At 45.1% G+C, this 20331-nt stretch overlaps 1 protein-coding gene across 5 annotated transcripts in view; it reads left to right on the top strand.

The window, feature by feature from the left end:
• Nucleotides 1-20331, top strand: part of LOC147420366 (protein BASIC PENTACYSTEINE7-like) — a 32657-nt gene that overhangs the window by 10675 nt on the left and 1651 nt on the right. For 2 of the 5 annotated variants that reach the window (XM_086504990.1, XM_086504988.1), the window contains exon 2: nt 19698-19812. The exons of the other annotated variants lie outside the window; for them this stretch is intronic. The gene's annotated coding sequence lies outside the window, so the exon portion shown is untranslated. The remainder of the gene's footprint in view (nt 1-19697; nt 19813-20331) is intronic. 5 annotated transcript variants of the gene reach the window in all.

The raw sequence follows: 20331 nt of genomic DNA, 5'->3' as shown, positions 1-20331 counted from the left end.
GACAGCTCACCAGAAAGCTTCCAGATAGCGAGGGAATCTGTCCTAGAAAGGTGCTTTTGACCTACAGGGGTTTTTGCGCCGTTATGCTGCCAAAATCAGGTTGAAAACCTGCGTTTTCAGCCCTCGCCAAGTTTGGACAGCTTTGTGAAAGCTTGTGCTAAGTGGTCGGATCGTCTACCTTAATTTGAATAAAGAAATACCGAAAGGGGCGCCAGTCTTTGGGGCCTACAGGGTGTCGGTCTCGTTTGCGCAGTGACATTCTAGTCGTTGGACGCAACTGTGTTCTCTTTCCTTCTCAGTGCTCTATGTAAAGTTAACAGGTAATTGAAATAGTACCACCCTCTACGTTGTACAGGCCGGTTATACGTGACCTCCGTATTCAACATGAGTACTTTCTCATTGTCAGATTCGGGTATGCCTCGAATCACAATATTCATACTGCGTTTCTCTCGCTCATTATACTCTGTGTCATATACATTTGCATACGTCTCATGTGTTTGCGGCATAGCATTTGGAGTACTTCTTACTACATGTGGCCAGGAGGTTATATTTCCTGTTGCATTATCACTCATGTGTGCAAGCTTCTCATCGTGTGTAGCTAGAGTGTCTTGCACATTGGAGACCTATTTGCTTAATGCATCTTGCAGTGCCTGAATTTTCTCATCTTGATGTTGCATTTTCATATTCTGTATTTGGATTGTATGCTCCAACTCTTGATTCTTTAGTGCAAGGTTTTTAATGTCCTCACCCTGCCTCATCACCATTTCCTGTAAGGATGAGATAAAGCCCCAAATGTCTTGCATCGAGCATACCATAGATTTCTCGGTTCCTGCACTTGTCTTTACCTATCCGTGTATTTGTACCTGTACCTGTATCCATCTTGGATGGGGGGTGTTTGTTTATCCTTTGCATTCGTCATGTTTCTTGTCGGTGACGATCGCACGGACAGCCCACTTCTCGATACCCGCAAGTTAACCGGTTCACTCATTCATATGAGTCTAGACACTTGCTACAATGGTGCGCACAGGGGTGAACCACAGCAGTGGCGGGGGTCCACGCAGCTACAACAACTACAAGGGGTACAGGGGCTGCGCAGTGGGGCAGGGCTAGCGAGGACGGTGGCGGGCAGGCATGGAGAGAGAGAGAGAGAGAGAGAGAGAGAGATGGGAAGGGCTCTCTATACTGATAACAATTTGCTTGTACAAGTGACCAAGGGTGGTCCAGCATAGAATTAACATGCCAACTGGATAGACCCGAGGTACACACAATTGCGACTGCTACTGACATTGCCAACTGCTCTTGCACATGAGACCACTGACACGATCAACGCATGGGCTGCCCTAGCCTCCTGAGAAAGTGAGGCTCTGGCGATATCTCCTGGCAAGAGGACTAATCTAGAGAAAAGAGGGACATGCCTCATGGCAAGGGTGCCGTCGAGAAAGCATGGGACATCTCCACTCCATGTCTCTATCTCATGTGGTGCTTTGCATCTGCATGATCACCTCGTCTCCTCATAGATGCCTTGAATTGAAAACGCTAGGAGAAACCCTCCTGCTGCCCATTAACTGCGTCATAGTGCTGGCCTCATGCTGGGGATGAAAAACGCTAGGCTGATATGTGAAAAACGCTTAGGCAGAACTGCACATCGCCCATGCTAGGGCTGCCCCCTAGGGACACCCTACAACCTCCAAGACCTGTGCATTGTGTACTCTCCTAGTGTCCTTGCTCCTGCCAATATACCTCTATAAGCCTGGGTCTCAGCCAACTGTCCACTAGCCCCCAAGACAGAGAGAGGAGAAAATAGCAGGAATAGGCACCGGATCCCTAAATAGCGACAAGGCTAGGAAGAATGCCCCCCACGTGTAGGAGCCTAATGGCCATGGAACCAAGCCAAAACCCAAGGCTAAACATGCTCACATTGCCCTGGCACAGCCACAAAACAGCCCTCACTCCCTAACACCTATCCTTGGGAGAAACTAGGACCGACTATACAATCAAGAGAGAGGCCTGAACTCTTAACACCCCCTCTCAACTCGTGGAAAGGAAGTTGACGAGGAAGCTGGAGTGAGCAATCTGCAACTGTAAAGAAAGGGTTTCGTGGACGAGGATATTTGCTACAAACTTCGTAGTAGAAAAGTATCTTGCTGTATACAATCTAATTGCTACCCCCGAAGGCGTCCAAGAAGTAAAATGCTATGTGCTGAAAGTAAATCTAGCTCTATCAAGAATCTCCTCAAGCCAATCGACTCACAAGTCGCACAACCAGCATCTGCAGAAGATACTGTTGCTAATCGCTCCAAGAGAATGCATCATTACTAAGGGTAAAGGCATAAACTACCGGTATCCAGACCATTTTCCAACTTTAAAGTGCTCCACCCTCGAGGAAAGAGTTAGAAATTTGCACCTCTGATCATACACCACATGCCAGAATCTCCAAGCTGCTACAAGAAGTCCAAAGAATGGGACAACCAAAGCTATTATTGTTTGATGACGAAGAACCAAAGAACTACACCAGCCATCATATATGATGATGAACTACAAACTGTATGTGAAGGAACTTCATTGGAACTAGAGTGAAAATTGCTACTGATCTATGTCCGTACAGAACACTGCCCAAGAGAATATCACCCCACTCAGATTGAATCGGGAAGTAACATCCAACAAAAAGGAACAACAACAATACTGAGACTACAGCTAACACTACAAGATCAAGAGAACTTGCACCCAAGCTCTGTAAGAGAAGAACAAGGTGCTATAGAAAACCACCAAATAGAGCGCGCACAAGAATTGTAAGGATGCACAAACTGACTCCCAAGTTGGCTCACATCTTTCTCTAAAGGGAGAACACCCGAACCATGGATAACTGTTATAACTCTCCAACAGTCTCTACATGTGTAACTGGGTCACCCGAGATAGGTGAATCCGAATGAAAATATACCTGTGGAACCTTAAACCAAATCTAGAAGAACTGAGAAGAACATCTCCCCAACTGTAAAGAATGCCATGGCTAACTGTAATTGGTTCTAAGTTCAAGAAGGACCACTATCCACGTGTACAAGATAACATGCCAGTCTAACGATAAGGGAAGTAGGTGTGTCCTGGATGTGAAAGCGCGAAGCAGAGGGTACCGGTAGGTGCGCGTCGCAATGTAGTGCAGGATTGGGGCAAGAAGCTGGAGGCACAACGCAACAGAGAGCTATCGCTAGAGATCGAAGCGGAGAGAGAGAGAGAGAGAGAGAGAGAGAGAGAGAGAGAGAGAGAGAGAGAGAGCTCGTACAATTTGGAGAAAAGTGAATTAGTAAGTTTTTGGGTTTTCCCACTTTTATTATAAGTGACTTTAAAAAATGTGTCCAGGTTCAAAATATACAATAAAGGTCATTTAGGGCCTTCAACCCAACAACCTCCCACTTAAAGGCATAAATGACGCCTTTAAGTTAACCAACTCCCACCAGCTGTATGCAATGTTGATGTTGAGCCTTAGCAAGACTCTTGGTGAGAACATCTACAGGGTTATCCTGTGTATGGATCTTGGTCAAGGTGACTAGACCATCCTCCAATACCTGGCGTATGAAGTGGTACCGCACATCTATGTGTTTGGTACGCGCATGAAACATGGCATTTTTGGCTAAGTAGACAACACTCTGGCTATCACAACGTAACACGGGTGTATGAGCAAACATGCCAAGTTCTTTTGCAAGTCTGCCCAACCAAATGGCCTCCTTTGAAGCCTCTGTGGTTGAAATGTATTTAGCCTCAGTAGAGTACTCTAGCTAGGCAAAGCTTTGCATCGAAGATAGTACAAAGTACCTCTTTTAGACCCTTTTGTAACAAGCATAAAGCCCTTGAGCAACTTCCATGAACCCCCAACAAAAATAGTCGTATAACCATGTGCATCCAATTGGCCAACGGATAGCAGACTTTTCTTAATGCTTGGTACAAACTTGACATCATTCAACACAAGCTCATGACCATTGTTAATTGCCAAACGCATGGTACCCATTCCCTCAATGTTGTAAGCAAAATTATCACCAAGGTACACCTTGCCATAATTGCCTGCAGCATATGTAGCAAAACACTCCAAAGATGGAGTCACATGGAATGAAGCACCAAAATCCACTATCCATGACTGGGATAGGCCATCATTAGCACTAAGCAATGCATCAATGACATCTTTCTTCGAGATACGCATGTCTTCTACATTAGCTATCACCAAATCTGAGGGGCATGAAGCCGCAACATTCCTCAACGTCTGACAACTCCTCAATGACCACACTAGAGGATACATTTGCATTCTCAGCATCCCTAGAGGAATCACCTACTGATTTTCCCCTTTCTTCGCATCTTTCTTCTTCTTATCTTGTGTTTCTTTCTTCCTTTCTTGCTCTTTCTTGAAATACTTGCAATCGGGTTTCTTGTGACCCTTTTCGCCACATTGATAACAAGTGACATCCTTATCCTTTGTCTTGCTCTTACTTCTATTTTGAGTCCTATTGCACGCATCATGCTTTTGATTTCTACCTCTTGCAGTGTAGGTAGAACTGCCACCTTCCCCACTAGACTTGCGTCTAATCTCTTCATTGAGAATAGACCCTCTCACACCGTCATACGTGAGGGTGGGACTGTTACTCACGGAGACAACCAATGTTTCCCAAGTATGTGACAATGTCATAAGCAGGAAAATAGCTTTCAGCTTATCATCAAATTGTTAAAGCCCACTATCTTGCAACTGACTCAACACACCTATAAAAGCACTCAAATGCTCAGAAGCTGACTTCGAGTCATCAAGTGCATATCCACCAACTTTCGCATCAAATGCACGTGGTCCACAGGCGTGGTGCAAAGTCTGGAGTACCGGCTTGTACTTTGATGATGCAGTATAAAGAAATACCAAAAGGGGCGCCAAGGGTTGGGGCCGATACTCTCTAGGGTGGAATTCCGCCACTTTGTGTCGTCTCTCTCTCTTTGAGTTAAGTTGTTATTGAAGTGCTAAAAGTCTATTCAATCTGTTCTTTTCTATTGGCACGTGGTGCCTGCCTTGTGACAATGGTATTAGAGCATCAGGCGTGTGCTTTTCTGAAAGCATACCGGTCCTACAAAAGAGCAGACATAGCTATTGGAATTTTTATTTGAGGTATCTTCGCCCTCCAACCCGGACTTATTAGCCACTCCCATCCTTACTTCATCGCGCATCGGGCGTGCTCCCGTCTTCACCGCTCATGTCTTACAGGGCATAAGCCATTAAGATCACTTGCAAGAGAAGGATCCAAGATTTGTTTCGAGCTGCTGTTTTTCTCAGAGGCGTTGCCATGCAGATGTGATAGCTACCCAGCAGCATACTCCAAGTACTTGGCAAGCTTTCAATAAAGAATTTGCCCGAAGTTATATGGTTTCTGACATCTTCCTTCGGAGTGCAACTTCTGGCAGAGTGGGGTATCCTGAAATGCTTTGCCATGGAACCCTAGCAGATTATAACTTGAAATTTCTCGACATCTCTCAGTAGATGACCTTGGAGGTTTAGTGTGATTGCTATCTTGGGACTACCATCGCCGCCAAAGAAACACTGTGTGTCCAAGAGCTGATGGACCATGTTGTGCTCAGCTACAACTCTATGGAATGAACCTAACCCTAATTTTTTATGCAGGTTTCAAAATGGAAAGTCAGTCGACTTTTCGAGCTCGACTAATGTCGAGATTGCTTTTTAATTTTAAAATCTGTTTGAGAACTTGTTTGGTGGTCCTGTTCGAAATTTGTTTGAAATGGATAGTATCTGTTTTGAACCTGTTTTGGTGCCGATTTGAATTGTTTGACTCTGGTTTGATACTGGTTTCAAGGGTTGGTAATTTTACTCCCGGGTGGAGAAGTGAGAAATACTGTTTTGGTATTGTATGAACCTTGGAACGACGCAGGCCGATGCGTGGGGAGCGTTTCGTTGTATGTTTGAAAACCTCCGAACGACGCAGGCCGATGCCTGGGGAGCGTTTGGTTGTATGCTTGTAAAATAATTGTTGTTGTGACTCACGGCCCAAACCTGGATGGTTATGCGGGAGGAGTATTAAGAAGTCTGAGCAGTGGTTACTCTCAACACCTCCAAACGACGCAGGTTGCGGTCTGGGGGGCGTTTGGTTGTAAAAGGCCTCTCTATATCTCCCGGCCCGGACCTTTTTAGGTTATGTGGGAGGAGTGACGAGGGAGTCGTTGAATATCTCCCGGCTTGGACCTTGTTAGGTTATGCGGGAGGAGTGTTCATTGACGGCTTTATGTTTCTATGTCTTGTAACATGCATATGTAAGCATTTGTGTTGCATTGTGATGTGCCAGCTACTGAATATTCCTAATTGGATGAGATTGCCCGGGTATGTAATTTTAGTGCATCAAGACACCCATGGAAGATTAGTACGGTCTGGGTGTGATGTCTAATTTTACTGCGCCGGAATATCAAGAGTTCCGATGTGGACGAAAGGAGAAACTCCTTGATCAAAAGAGCAGAAAGGAGAAGCTAACTCCTTGATCAAAGGAGCAGAAAGAAGAAGCTAACTCCTTAATAAAAAGAGCAAACTGATTGTTTCTCGGAATGATCCTCGGAAATTTTTGAGCTAACTTGAGTTGTTTTGCAGATATGCTGTAATCGCGGACGATTACTCTCTTTCAAGAAGGGGAGATGTAACAAACTGCTGACGTGTCAAAGCCTAAAGAATGGAGCCAACTTACAGATGTGGCCGAGGGGCCTAAATTGTCACAAAGTGATGACGTGGTTGCCTTGACGTCGCTGCCCGAGAGCAAAAACCCTAACCCTAATTTTTACCAAAAACCCTAACTGTTGAAACCCTAATTCTGGAAACCCTAACCCTAAAACCTGCAAATCCTAATTTTGAAAACCCTAACCCTAAAACCTGCAAACCCTAATTTTGTTGCTAAAAAACCCTAAAACTGTAGAAACCCTAACCCTAACCCTAAGGGCAACAGGGAGATTTCTGAAAATTGCGTTGGTTGATGACGTGGCAGGCTGTACGGATTTCCGTGATTTACGTTGGTAGCTTTTTGGCTTTGCTTTTGGACAGAAGCTTTTGAGTTTTAAATGCTTTTTACTGGAACTGCTTTTCAAGCCAAGGGCCTTTAAATATGAGGCTAGGGCTCATTCTCTGGCATGCTTCCTGGAGAATGTGCAGAGTCTGGAGTACCGGCTTGTACTTTGTTGATGCAATATAAAGAAATACTGAAAGGGGCGCCAAGGTTTGGGGGCAATACTCTCTGGGGTGGAATTCCGCCACTCCGTGTCGCGTGACACGTGTCGTCTCTCTCTCTTTCAGTTCAGTTGTTATTGAAGTGCTAAAAGTCTGTTCAATCTGTTCTTTTCTATTGGCACGTGGTGCCCGTCTTGTGACACTGTCTGCTGCATATAGGCATTGGGGAGTGGTTCCATACAGTTGCACTAGTACTAAGTGACCCTAGGAGTCACTTCTCAAGCATAAGTCAGTACCCTCAGTACCAACACCGAGTACCCGCAGTACCTCAACACCTTTGGCGTTTTTGCACCAAATCAACCTACAACATCCCATCAGCACCAGTGTACCTCAACACCTTTGGCGTTTTTGCACCAGATTAACCTACAACATCCCATCAGCACCAGTGTTTTCAGATTTCAGCTAGAACCTGGCGTACCGTTGCAGATCCAGCAATCAGTACTAGCATTTTCAGTTTTCAGCCCAAGACAGTAGATCAGCCAGCGTTTTCAGACTCAACCCTCAGATCAGCCAGCATTTTCAGGTTTCGGCCCATCCTTGACGTCGGCCATAGCAAATCAGCACATAGCCTTGTCAAGATTGCAGATTCCAGTCAGAATCCCTATCGTTTTGCATTCTCGCAAAACGAAGCATTCACAGCAAGATCCCATCAGCATCTCAACACCTAGGACCATTGTATCAGCATTTGTGCAATCTAAAGCAAATACCTCTCTAGCGATAGAGAGGGTGTGTTGCTAATTGGACTATTTTCTTATTTTTAATGATTAATCTTTTTTTAAGGATATTTTATTATGTGCACTAAGAACTGTTAAAAAGATTGTAGCTACAGGAACTGCCATCAGAAACGGACAACTCTGATGTGTCATTTGATGGGTGACGGTAAACATCGCGAAGGAGTTTCCGTAAGTTCGGTGGAAAGGGCCGGGTTACGAGTGCCCCTGATGCGTCACATGATGGGTGACGGGTGCATCAGTAAGGGGGCATCCCGCAGGCTAAGGAGGAAATCCGAACTGAGTAAGAAAATACGCGTAAGTACTAAGAAGGCAAGCACAAGAATAAAGATGGGTTCAATGAAGCTTTTTACGAAAAGCAGGAACAATTGCGGGAAGGCAGACGCTTTCCCGCGAGGAATCTATGTTTGCATTGCATTCGTGCATGTGGTTGCATCCAGGGACGCCTGGGAAGTGTTGTGAAATGCATTGGTTTTAACTTATAAGGTTTTATTGAGTTTTTGGGCAGGTTCAGACCAATTTTAAAATATGCCGGCCGCCCACTTAATAAGTGGGCAGCTACTTAGAAGATAAAGCAACAAAACCAGACAGCGAATTCTCTCTCCCTATTTCGGGTAGAACAGCGCCAAAAAAAAAAAAAAAACCCGGCCGCGATCTCTACGCAAGCAGCTATTCGTGCCGTGGCCAGGGAGCTATAAAAGCACCACATGCCCTCACTCACAGGAGGTACCAACATCAGCAAGAGAAGACTCTGCCGCAAGAGATCGCGAGACTACGAAGCACGGAAGTCGCTTTTCCCGCGCAAGAACAACAGGTATCTATTGTGGATTCGCCATACGAATTGTTGTCGCGTGTTTGTGTGGTTTGTTTTGCAGGAATCTCCCGTCTTACGGGAAGGCCCTTCACGGGAAGTACGGCTTCACGCCTAAGTCCCTTACGGGAAAGTACGGCTTCGCGCCTAAGTCCCATACGGGAAGGAACGGCCTTGTGCCCAAGCCCTTTACGGGAAAGCACGACCTTCGGGTCTAAGATTACAGAACGGAGGGGTTTCCTCGGGTTCTCGTGCTTGTATACGAATTCTCCCTGAATAAAAGAATACTCTTAACGGGGGGGGGGACCAGCCCATCTTCTGGTCCCCAATACTGTGTCGATCTTCTCCCTTCTCTCACATTTGCAAAGTATTTTAATTTTCAGATTTTCAAGTGCTCGTGTACGCTGCCGTTTTGTGACAGGGTGGCCCTTGGAGAGGGATTTGGGACCCCATTTGGTGTTAGTCTCTCTCTCTCTCTGTCACCAGCGTGTGACTACTATCTATCCTTTTTGTTGATTTCTTTCTTATTATCTATTTACTTTCACTTTTTGGAAACACCCCTCGGGAAATCTAACTGCCCTGCATTGCATAGCTAGTGTGGAACTATCCAGAGGGAGTCCAGGCCTGAGGGCAAGAGAGCACTAAGGTTGGACAAGGACTATGGTTAGCCAAGTGGGGTTATTGACTAGCCAAAGTGGAATCCTTTGCTACAGAGGCTACATTTCAGTTCTGGATGTGGCCGCAGTGTACAAAGAGGGTGGGATGACCTAGAAAGATACAATGGCAGCATCTCCTAAAATTTAGGGAACTGCTATTTTGGGACCTGAAAATGTGTTGACGTCATTACCTCCAGAATGACAAAGGGAACATTTTCTTGCTCTGCTGCAAAGTCAACTGACGCACCAGTTGAGATATTTTTAGCTGGGAATGCCCAAAGTCGGAAAATGTGCCATGTGGCACTCTGTGAGCATTCTGCTACTCCTGGCCAGAGAGGGGGTGCCTAAAATGAGAGAGGAGGCTGATTTTCAGAATTTGTCACAGGTTAAGAGCTATGGAGTGCTTGCTTTCCCTCTTATGCATAGTGCGGTGCCAGGAGTGATGCCCTGCACGCTACGCATTGCCCTCTCTCTCCCCTTTGGCAGTATGTTATGCCCCTCTAGTGGGCTCTTCATTTGACCAATGTACAGTTGTGTGGGTTCATGCGCGATTGCCGAGGCAAGAGCCTCTTGCACGGGTACTGGATTAGCTAGCGGCTAATCCCCCCGCAGGTACAGGTGAATTCGGAGAGGTTTCACGCCAGAAATCTCGTCCGATTCAAAGGGCAAGTAGCCCTACAGGTGCAGGAGCTCGAGGACTTGCTACGGATGCGACCGGCACGCGAAACGGAGCCCGAAACAGTGAATTACAGCCTGCTGTGTATTTTTGCAGGTTTAGGGTTTTGGCCCTAAACGGACCCTAATACCCCCAGGAGGTTCGGGGACGCAAGGGGACCGTTGTACAGGCGATCTAGCGCATTTTCGGGGCTGAAAACAGAGAATTTAGCGTGCTGCAGATTCTCGCCAGGTCTTACAAAGTGCCCGTATGCGTCGGGAAAGTCACTCAATGCGTGGGAATACTGACTGTGAAGGGTCCTAGTACAGTTATGTTTCCGAAATCGGGCCGGAACAGTTGAAATTCAGCCAAGTTTGTGCGGGGCAGCTTGTAGGGATCCACTGCGTTTATTCCCTCTTTGGAAGAATAAAGAAATACCGAAAGGGGTGCCTAAGTTAGGGGCCAATCTAGTGTCGGTCTTCTCATACAGGTGCATTCTAGCATCTGTATCCCATTCCCCTCTCTTGTGTCACTATAGCGCAGGTATAATAGACGACTAATAATGGGTGAAAGCTAAATCAAGGTTTGAAGTAAAGTCTACTGCCCTTTTTGGATTGAACAGGCCGGTTACATGGTTCCATCAACAGGATTAAATCACTTTTTCCCATAGAAGTGAGCCTTGGTCAGTTTTGGGCTTGAAGACACAGGGGATCATAGACCAGACACAGGGAATTGCAATTATGGCTGACAGACCAGATGATGTGACTGAAGAGGTTTCCTCTTCACAGGGTCAACAGACACATGAAGTGGGTGAGTCCTCAAGGCCACCACAGACAGATGACGATATATTCAGGACCCAGTTGGCTACTGCTGTGGCTATGTTCACACAAGTAATGCAGAACCCGAGGTTTTTAGCCTTTCTGCAACCTCCTGTTCCGTCTCGGCAAGTTGGGTCACTAGATCGTATTCAAAAGCCTGTCAAGGCTCGAGCACAGGTGATTCATACCGCACAGTCAATGGAAACACCTGTACACTTGACGGAGAACATGCAGTCTCCACAACCTGTGCCTAAGGTGCAAGAACAGGTGGCTGAGATGCCAGTCTTTCAAGCTGTACCAGTTCAGCCCGCCACCTTTCAGCAGCCTATAGCTGGTTCTAATGGGCAGGGAAGCAACCTACAAGCTATGCAACAGGTCTTCCCACCACCTTCAGTACACCCTGGCTATTTTGGAGGTGGATCGGTATTCCAGAGCATGGCTGGTCATGCACCTGGAAATCAGTTTTACACGCCAGGAACAGTGTTCGGGGGTGCTCAAACGATGATGCCTAACCCCATGCCTTGTGTCACGGGCATGCTACCAGGGTTTCAGAGCACTCAGGGCCAATTTGGGATGCCGCAGGCAAATTTTGGTATGGCTGGAATTACAAATCAGCAGCCAAAAATGGCATTTCCAAGTCAAGTTAATAGCGGCCAAGGAACACAGATGAACCCTAATAGTGTTCCCATGTTTCAGTCACTTCCATATGACAATTTAACGCCGCTGGAGAGGCCAACTCCGTACAAAGAAGGTGGCAAAGGTGTGTCATTCACGACCTTTACAGGGTTTGATGACAGGAAGAAGGCTCTCTCATTCCTCCAGTAGTTTGACAAGGCCTATGCAGGGGGAAACTTTACAGAGGCTTCAAAGGTCCGCAAGGCAACCACTTTCTTGACAGGGAATGCGGGACAATGGTGGACAACTTTATTGCTTCAAGGGCAAGCTCCGTCCACATGGATTTACTTCAAGCAGATTTTTGCAGCAGCATGGTTATCTAATGACTTTGAAGCAGATGTCATGTCAGAATGGCACCAGCTTAATGCTGCCACTTGCAGAAATCTGGATGATTACAATCGGAAGTTTTGGAAATTTCTACTTCCAGTAACTTCCTATAGGTTTGTGCCATTGACAGAACAGATTGAAAAATACTGTTGTGGCCTACCTAAAGGATTGAGAAAGTACTGTACGAAGACAAAAGTCACTACTTTGACGCAGCTCATCGAGGTAGCAAACACTGGCAATGGTTTGCTCAAGGGAGAAGACTGTGAATTTAACACTGGCGTCAAGGCAGGATCAGGCAAGAAAAATTCAGCCAAGAAGCACGTTCCCAATGAGGCTCCTAAAGGGACTCAGGAGTCGGCCAACGCAGGGAAAGATAAACCTATGGCTGAATTAGAAAAGGGACCAGCAAAGAAATGGAAAAGACATTTTCCTCGCAAGTCAGAAGAGCAAAAGAAGGTCCTGAGGACACAGCGTGGCCACATTGCTTACAATTGTCCTACAAAGAAAAGGCCAGCTGATTCTAATGACAAGGAAGACAAGAAAGGAAAGAAGCCCATGGCTGGTCTAGTGCCAGATATGGTGGGCGACAAGCCAAATTCAGATGCAAGTGAGCTTTGCAGAGCATGGGGAAAGGTCAGGGATCAAACAGTGCTTATCTTCTTTGATCCAGGTGCCAAAGCCAACTTCATTTCCCCAGAATTGGCTTCAAAGTTGGGAATCAGACCTGAAGAGATGGGGTATACAGCAGAGGCAGGTTTGGCATGTCCTGGCCATACAGAGGCTGTGACACCCATCATTGGAAAGTTGCGTCTACACATCGAGTCCTATGTAGATGCTGAAGAATTTTACATCATGCCACTGGACGGATGTGATGTGTTGTTAGGTATTCCTTGGTTGTTTCGTGTACAGGGAATCATGGATGCCTACAACAAAAAGATCACTGTACAGAGCAGGGGAAAGACTCACATTCTGGATGTAAAGCTTAAAGGGGAGTCTATTCCCACTGTATCAGCTTCTGCTATTACTTCTGTAATGAAAAAGCATCTTTCTGCGTACTTGGTTTTTGCACGTGAAGTGTCAGATTGTGATGAATCAAATTTATCTGTGCTAGATAAAGAAAGGTCAATGTTTTTACAACAGTATAGTGACTGCTTTTCCGATTCATTACCGTCTCAATTACTGCCAGAGAGACCCGAGGACCATGCGATAGATTTGGTGCCAGGCAGTAGCCCACCAAATAAGCCTCCGTACAGGGTTAGTGCGGCTCAGCAGAAAGAGATAATGGGCCAAGTACAGGAGTTGTTAGAAAAGGGGCTGATTCAGCCCAGTTCATCTCCATTCTGTTCTCCAGTGTTGTTGGTGCAGAAAAAGGACGGCTCATGGCGTATGTGCATAGACTACCGTGCACTGAACAAGAATACCATCAAGAATAGGTTCCCTATACCTAGAATTGATGATATTATGGACAAATTAGAAGGAGCAGCTATGTTTAGCAGGATAGATCTAAAGAGTGGGTACCATCAGATCCGCATTAGATCAGAGGATGTGCACAAGACTGCTTTTAGAACGACGTTTGGCCTTTACGAATTTTTAGTGATGCCCTTTGGTCTCACAAATGCTCCTGCTACGTTCAATAGGATGATGGCCAGAATTTTCCATCCACACCAACAGTTTGTTGGTACATTCTTTGATGACATGATAGTCTACTCAAAGAATGAAGAGGAGCATAGGCATCACTTGGCCATTGTGTTCAAAGAGCTATGCAGTCATAGGTTGCTCATCAATGCAAAGAAAAGTAAGTTTTTTCTGGAAGAGATTCACTTTCTGGGAGACATTGTCTCAAAGGATGGTGTCAGAATGGATCCTGCAAAAGTTGAAGCGATCAAGTCATGGCCAAATTTGAAGACGGTGCATGATGTCCGAAGCTTCTTGGGACTATGCTCCTATTACAGAAGGTTTATCCGAAATTTCGCTGAGGTTGCTTCACCTTTACATGCTCTTCAAAAGAAGGCAGTCACCTTTAGATGGACACAGAAAGAGATTTCAGCTTTTAATCTCTTAAAGGAAAAGATGACTTCAGATCCAATCATTGTGTTGCCAGATCTTAGGAAGTCATTTGTGGTCCAGTGCGATGCCTGTGGTAGTAGCATTGGTGCAGTGCTAATGCAAGATGGCAGGGTAGTAGCCTATGAGAGCAGAATTTTGCAAGGGCCAGAGATGACCATGCAGGTCTATGAGAAAGAGTTACTGGCTGTGATTCATGCGCTCTTAAGTTGGAAACACTACTTGCTAGGTGCAGATTTCGTTGTCCAAACGGACCATCAGACCTTGCGGTACTTCTTGACACAGACAAAGTTATCTGAGAAGCATATGCGATGGGCAAATATCTTGTCCATGTTCCATTTTCAGATTGTGCATGTGGAAGGCAAGAAGAATGTTGTGGCTGATGCCTTGTCTAGGAAGCCACAAATTTCAGCTGTGTCAATTCCTTATCATCATGAACTTGATGATATGAGAGAACAGTAAGAAAATGATGAAGATTTTGCAAGGGTCTTCGAGCAACTAATGCAAGGACAACGTCATGAACACTATCTTCTCAAAGATGGGTTCATGATGATGCATGGCAGATTGTGTGTCACAAAGCCATTGCGACGCAAAGTTATGGAAGAGAGTCATGTCCCACCGTATGCAGGGCATCGTGGCATCGATGCTACAGTTAAAGCGGTTGAGACATTCTTCTATTGGCCTACATTGAGAAGAGATGTGGATGCCTTTGTGCGAGAATGCCTAATATGCCAAAAGGTCAAGTTTGACAAGCAAAAGGCACCAGGGTTATTGCAACCACTACCTATTCCAGATAAACCATGGGAAAGTATTGCTATGGATTTTATCTTTGATCTTCCGAGAACGCAGACAGGAAACGATGGTATTTGGACCATCATTTGCAGATTCAGCAAACAGGCTCATTTTATTCGTGTCAGGAAGAAGATAAAGCCAGATCAGATGGCACGCTTGTTTATGAGCAATATTTTCAAGTATCATGGCATGCCACAGTCGATTGTTAGCGATCGTGATCCACGCATGACAAGTTTGTTCTGGAGAGGCTTGTTTGAGAATATGGGCACAACGCTCAAATTCTCTTCATCATTTCATCCTCAAACAGATGGGCAGTCAGAAGAGGCAAATTCTATTGTCCTAGATCTGCTGAAGTGTTATGTGTCAGAGCATAAAGGAAAGTGGGAGCAGTATTTGCCATTGGTGGAGTATGCATACAATAATACAGTGCATTCATCAATTGGCAAGGCACCTTTTGAGATAGTTGAAGGTGGCAAGAAAGTTCCTCCCATACTACATACAAAGGACAAGATATTTGAAGCCGATAAGTATGTTCAGGACATGGATGAAATGTACAAGAAGGTCAAAGTGGCCTTGGAAAAGACTCAGGCAAAGCAAAAGAAAGCAGCTGATCGTCACCGTCGTGAAGTGGTATATTCACTTGGTAATTGGGTGCTTTTACGCTTTGAAAAGGCAAGGTTAAAGAAGATGAAGGGCAAGGAAAGACCGTTTCCAAAGCTCAGCATGCGTTACTATGGGCCTTTTCAAGTGTGCGACATAATCAGTGATGTTGCATATAGGCTGAAATTGCCTGACAGTTGGAAGATACACAATGCGTTTCATGTGAGTCTTCTCAGACCCTATGTGGGTGATGTGCCAGAAGATATGCCAGCTGAAGATCAGCCAGAAGTCGAGGAACTTGACGAGATCTTGGTCCCTGAATAGATTTTGGCACACAAAGAAAGGAAAGTGAAAGGCAAGGTTGCTAGGCGTTACTTGGTAAAGTTCAGAAACTATCCACCAATGGATGCTAAGTGGATGGAAGAAGGTGAACTTGCAGAGTCACCAACTGTGTTATCACTTTACCTTGAAGCCTTCGGTTTGCAACCTACCTTGACCCCATGAGTTTCAGAGCTACATGGATTGTCAGTGTGACAATGGCTTTTGAAACAAATGATGTACATGGTATTTAAAGTGAGCTCAAATGAAATACCTGTTACATGAATGTTAGAGCTGTACAGATTGTCAATTTGGCAATTGCTCTTATGGAATGTCCAAAAGTTTGGTTAGTGCTATAGAAGTGAGTATTTCTTGTCAGTTTGTCAAGGATACAATAGTTGCTTCTATTTAAGAGTACATGTGTAACTGCATTCTTAAACTGCCGGTTTGGGTATGCTCGAAAGTGTTACGGGATCCAACGTGTACTATAAGACAGTGGCAAAATGTGCAGCTACCATTTTGTCATTGGAAAGTTAGTGACTCAAAGCAATGGTAGAGTGCGAAGCTACCACTATGTCATTGGGACAGGGTTCACACGTAGGCAATACATGTGTTGACGAGGTGTTGAATACACCAGGGTTGACAATGAGCATGTATGTGTCGTACATGTGTCGACAGGTGTTGAATACATCAGTGTTGACTAGGAGCATGTACGACATAGATGCAAACGAGGACGTTTAAGATTTCAAGAGGGGGGTATGTCACCCGCGTGTGACTACTATCTATCCTTTTTGTTGATTTCTTTCTTATTATCTATTTACTTTCACTTTTTGGAAACACCCCTCGGGAAATCTAACTGCCCTGCATTGCATAGCTAGTGTGGAACTGTCTAGAGGGAGTCCAGGCCTGAGGGCAAGAGAGCACTAAGGTTGGACAAGGACTATGGTTAGCCAAGTGGGGTTATTAACTAGCCAAAGTGGTCCTTTGCTACAGAGGCTACATTTCAGTTCTGGATGTGGCCGCAGTGTACAAAGAGGGTCGGATGACCTAGAAAGATACAATGGCAGCATCTCCTAAAATTTAGGGAACTGCTATTTTGAGACCTGAAAATGTGTGGACGTCATTACCTCCGGAATGACAAAGGGAACATTTTCTTGCTCTGCTGCAAAGTCAACTGACGCACCAGTTGAGCTAAAAAAGTTGAGATATTTTTAGCTGGGAATGCCCAAAGTCGGAAAATGTGCCATGTGGCACTCTGTGAGCATTCTGCTACTCCTGGCCAGAGAGGGGGCGCCTAAAATGAGAGAGGAGGCTGATTTTCAGAATTTGTCACAGGTTAAGAGCTATGGAGTGCTTGCTTTCCCTCTTATGCACAGTGCGGTGCCAGGAGTGATGCCCTGCACGCTACGCATTGCCCTCTCTCTCCCCTTTGGCAGTATGTTATGCCCCTCTAGTGGGCTCTTCATTTGACCAATGTACAGTTGTGTGGGTTCATGCGCGATTGCCGAGGCAAGAGCCTCTTGCACGGGTACTGGATTAGCTAGCGGCTAATCCCCCCGCAGGTACAGGTGAATTCGGAGAGGTTTCACGCCAGAAATCTCGTCCGATTCAAAGGGCAAGTAGCCCTACAGGTGCAGGAGCTCGAGGACTTGCTACGGATGCGACCGGCACGCGAAACGGAGCCCGAAACAGTGAATTACAGCCTGCTGTGTATTTTTGCAGGTTTAGGGTTTTGGCCCTGAACGGACCCTAAGACCCCCAGGAGGTTCGGGGACGCAAGGGGACCGTTGTACAGGCGATCTGGCGCATTTTCGGGGCTGAAAACAGAGAATTCAGCGTGCTGCAGATTCTCGCCAAGTCTTGCAAAGTGCCCGTATGCGTCGGGAAAGTCACTCAATGCGTGGGAATACTGACTGTGAAGGGTCCTAGTACAGTTATGTTGCCAAAATCGGGCCGGAACAGTTGAAATTCAGCCAAGTTTGTGCGGGGCAGCTTGTAGGGATCCACAGCGTTTATTCCCTCTTTGGAAGAATAAAGAAATACCGAAAGGGGCGCCTAAGTTAGGGGCCAATCTAGTGTCGGTCTTCTCATACAGGTGCATTCTAGCATCTGTATCCCATTCCCCTCTCTTGTGTCACTATAGCGCAGGTATAATAGACGACTAATAATGGGTGAAAGCTAAATCAAGGTTTGAAGTAAAGTCTACCGCCCTTTTTGGATTGAACAAGCCGGTTACACTCTCTCTCTCTCTGAACCTTCATTCATAGTATCATTCTCTCTTTTTTCTCTAGTCTTTGCATATCTCTCATGAAGTACATGGAACCTTGAGTATGCATTGAGCACTCATCTTGAGCATTCACCATCAATCACTTCCGCTGTACATTACAATTATCCTAAACAGTACGCCATTGGTCATCAATCACATCAGGATGTGAAGATGGTTTGGAATTGACTTGCTACCTTATATAATCTAGTGGCTCCAATGAGGCGGGCTGCTTTGGAGGTGCAATTGAGGACCTTGCCTGGATGCCAATCAAAACAACCATGAGGGAACACATCAACAAGATGCAAGAGCTCCAGCAGGAGATACTTGAGATACTTCACGTGAGGAATTAGTTGAATTCAAAGGACATTGCCATTAGGTTTTGGCTCAATTGCCTCCTTGCTGTACCAACCTCTATTCTTCGTTTGATCAACAGTGGACGATTGAATACGATTACTTGCAAGGAGATAGTATTCTTAATGGTATTGGACATGAAAGTTCATACATTATACGGATGTCCTACCGTACGGCCATACGGATGCAAAAAATGGTTTGTCTTTTTTATAATGAAATTTGCAGGTTGTGCCCGAAGTATTGGCTCTTGGAGCCCCCTACCTAGGCCATTTTTTATAAGTTTGTAGGCCCTTTAACCTTAGCCAGTCCTAAGTCATGAGGTAATCTGCAAAATATTTTGATGGTTCTTAATAGTTTTTCAAAAGAACACACTTGTACGATATAGATTGCATGGTATTTATCCGTACAAAACCACACCGTACTTTATTGTACGATAACTCTAGGATTGGGCCAAGAGGAGCAGGCCAATGCAGCCAAGAGGCCTGGCTTCAAAGCCTACAGTGGTTCTTCTTCAAAAGGGAAGCAAAAGGCAGAGAAGAAAAGGAGCAACAACAACAACAACAAGAAGATAAATGGTAAGCAAGAAGCTTTGAAATCTGAGCAACATTGCTACAATTGTCGCGAGAAAGGCCATTATGGGTGGATGTGTCCGAAGTGTGCTGGAGAGTCCCCTTCTTTGAGTGCAGTCAAGATTCCCTCTTAAGACTTCTCCTACGACATCAGAGGTTGAGACCATTATTGCATTTGGAGGGTCACGATTGGATTCTTGATAGTGGTGCCTCTCGGCACATGAGACCTCCGAAGGATCTTTTGTCCAACATGTAGCGACATTGTGGTTTTCTCTTTCGGCGATTCCTAATCACAGTGATGCACTATGGAGCTAATCCCGGACCGCAAAGGGTGGATGCATTCCTTCAACGTACACTGTTCCACAGGAGGGTTTCCATCTTTTATTCGTGCATGAGTGTGCAAGTTGCGCACGGAGGTGGTCTCACCAAGCATGCAATGGGCTAGTGGCTATTCAGGATCTTTGCTGAGTTTGACTGGTACGCCAGGTGTAACGATGCAGGATGTGGTCTCTAGAATAGAGATGTTATCTCAAAGAACAAGCAATACTTAGCATTTAATAAAATTTTGATCGTTTGTCTTGTGTTTGAACTTTGTGTTGCTGTATGAGTTTGAAATGTAGGAATTATGTTGTTGCATCATCTTGTCCTTGTTGTGAATGTCTTTAAAATTTGGCATGGTAACTTCTTTCTATTATGTTAGATCTGTTGTCTAAAGTCATTCTTAAGTAGTTGCTACGTCTATTTGTTGGTTTTTAAAGTTCAAACAAATGAGATTAATTTTGGATTAGTCTTGCTTCATTATCCTCTTTTCCTGTGTCGTGAAGGCCACAAGAAATATATCGTGTTGAAACAAAGTGCAAGCATGGTGCCACATTGAGTTTGAAACTAGAGGGCATCCTCTTCAAAGTTGCAAGGAGTAACTATGCATTAATAACAATGGTATGCAAGGTTGCATTCCAAACTCGGTACTTATCATTCTTTCCATACTGTAAGATAAATACACGTACTGGTATTAGTACTGAACATACTGGTTGTTACTTATGCGCATTCACTAGTACACATACATGCATGTATGTCAGTGTGTATGCATGCAGATTTACATGTATACAACCATGCATAAGCAGACATGACGTCTATTTGTAATCAGTTTTTAGTGTGTTTTGCGTACTGGTAGTGATTGCCACCATATTTATCGTACCTATCCACCTTGATACCATCCAAAGCAATCGGACATGCAATAATTAGAAGGGTCACTATATAAAGGCAGCACAAAATATCATATTTGAACTCGCCTGTGCCCTAAATTTGTCCACGTCAAGTGAAACTCGACGTGAAAATTGGGCACTATAGTTTGATGGTCAGCATTTTGCAAACTTGGTGAAATGCTCAGAATTTGGGTTCTGAACTGGACTACATTGGGGTCATATTTGATTCCTTGTACTTAATGCCATCGATGAA

This window comes from Adiantum capillus-veneris, chromosome 28 (assembly GCF_014529385.1).
Source record: "Adiantum capillus-veneris isolate H3 chromosome 28, ASM1452938v2, whole genome shotgun sequence".
In the NCBI taxonomy this organism is placed as follows: domain Eukaryota; kingdom Viridiplantae; phylum Streptophyta; class Polypodiopsida; order Polypodiales; family Pteridaceae; genus Adiantum; species Adiantum capillus-veneris.
This window is presented reverse-complemented; position numbering and strand designations above follow the sequence as displayed.